Genomic DNA, 2,420 nt, shown 5'->3' with positions numbered 1-2,420 from the left:
CCCTGGTGTCTCGGCCAGGCCGAGACACCCTTGGGGTGTCTTGGCTTGGCCGAGACACCCCTGGGGTGTCTAGGCTTTTCCTAGACACCCCCGGGGTGTTTCAACCTCCCGAGACTCCGTTTGAGTTGATTCGGTTGTTTTCCCTGTAAATTCTTCGTCCGAACTCAGATTTGAGTGATTCCGGGTGCGTTGGATGCTTGACGAAGAGTTCGATCCGTTCTAGTGGTTGGATTATCTGTAGAGTGGTCGAGGCACGAAGGGCGTTGTCCTTTTTGTGAACAGTGCTGGGTTCCCGATTGGTCCGGGTCTTCGTTGTTCCGAAATCATATCAGCTCACGTAGGTAGTTCGTCGATTCACTTCAATCGTTCAATGACGTCAATTGGACTCCTGTGGATCGGATAGTGACGTTCATCGTTGCTCTTTAACACTGAACCGTTCGTGGAGACCTATAGGTAATTTTCGATGCCTACAGATACCCCCTCCAAAGTGTGTTCCGGACGTTTCGTTTATAGAAGAGGCTGGAATACTTTGGATGTGATTGGTCTAGCCTTCAGTCGGCATAAGGACCTGTAGTTAGCTTCAACTCTTGGCTCCTTCGATTTTCGGTCTATCCGATGCTTTGACGGATAGCCGAAGTTCTTCCGGCACTGCGTTTATCGCTTGGCCGTCGTTGGAGTCTCGAGTCTGCAGCTGATGAATTGAGTTTGGCTCGTGTCATTGAGTTGACTTTAAACTACCTCTACCACATTGTGCTGGCTTAGGGTCTCGGATCACCGTGTGTTGACTTTTTGTCGCAACGCGTTGACCGGCGTTGACCCAGGGTTACGCGTCGACCGGCGTTGACCCTAGGGTTTTGAATCGTCGAACGTTGATTGGTGCGGATTTTGGATCCTCGAACGTTGACTTTCGTTGCAACGCGTTGACTGGCGTTGACCTAAGGTTACACGTTGACCGGCGTTGACCCTTAGGGTTTTGAATCGTCGAACGTTGACTTTGATCGCAACGCGTTGATTGGCGTTGACCTAGGGTTACGCATTAACCGGCGTTGACCCTTAGGGTTTCGAATCGTCGAACGTTGACTTTGGTTGCAACGCGTTGACTGGCATTGACCTAGGGTTACGCGTTGACCGGTGTTGACCCTTAGGGTTTTGAATCGCCATTAACACAGTTTATACTCGTACGTTTGCTGGAGTATATGCAGTTTAAGCTCTTAAGGTATTGGAGCATAGTGGTCTCAAATGTCGGGGCTGCAGGACCAACTGTTAAAGTTGATTCGTCTGCATGTATGGATTTTATCCTGAATTTTTTGGGTGCTCAAGTCACGAGACCAACTAGTGGAGTTGATGCGTCAATGACTCGCAGTTATAGAATTTTTGGCAAATCCTCAGCCATCAACGGTTTTGACAAGCCTTTACCGACTACCGTTTGAGTCGGGCTAGCATGCGGATTGTTTAAGTCCGTTCCGCATGTGACGCTGTGCTAAGAGAGTTAACGCTCTTAGTGCTACGATATTGAATACGTAGACTTCGTCTTTCTCACGGGAATAGACTACCCGGCAACGCGTGTTAGGCGTTGACTTTAGGATTTTTGGCTAATCCCCAGCCTTCAACGGATTTGATTAGCCTTTACCGACTACCGTTTGAGTCGGGCTAGCATGCGGATTGTTTAAGTCCGCTCCTATGTGACGTTTAAGCTAAAAGAGTTAACCCTTTTAGTGCTACGATATTGAATACGTAGACTTCGTCTTTCTCACGGGAATAGACTACCCGGCAACGCGTGTTAGGCGTTGACTTTAGGATTTTTGGCTAATCCCCAGCCTTCAACGGATTTGATTAGCCTTTACCGACTACCGTTTGAGTCGGGCTAGCATGCGGATTGTTTAAGTCCGCTCCTATGTGACGTTTAAGCTAAAAGAGTTAACCCTTTTAGTGCTACGATATTGAATACGTAGACTTCGCCATTGTTACGGGAATAGGCTACCCGGCAACGTGTATTAGACGTTGACTTATCCCTACTTAGGCTTCGGGATAAAATTCCCCGCGCGTGTGAGGCACGGATTATGGTGTTATTAATAACAACCTACCACAATGTTGAATATGCGGACGGGTGTCCTTTTTACGGTCAAAGACTAACCGGCCATGTGTGTTAGACATAGGCTTTGGGATTTTTGGCAAACCCCCAGCCATCAACGGGTTTGATGTGCCTTTACCGATTACCGTTTGAATCGGGCTAGCATGTGAATTATTAAAACCCGTTTCACATGTAACGTTGTGCTAAGAGAATTGCTTCTCTTAGACTTAATGCTATGATTTTGAATACATAGACTTCGTCTTTCTCACGGGAATAGACTACCCGGCAACGCGTGTTAGGCGTTGACTTATCCCTACTCAGGCTTCGGGATAAAATTCCCCGTGCATCG

This window comes from Asparagus officinalis, chromosome 8 (assembly GCF_001876935.1).
Source record: "Asparagus officinalis chromosome 8, Aspof.V1, whole genome shotgun sequence".
Lineage (NCBI taxonomy): Eukaryota > Viridiplantae > Streptophyta > Magnoliopsida > Asparagales > Asparagaceae > Asparagus > Asparagus officinalis.
Note: the sequence above shows the minus strand (reverse complement) of the source record.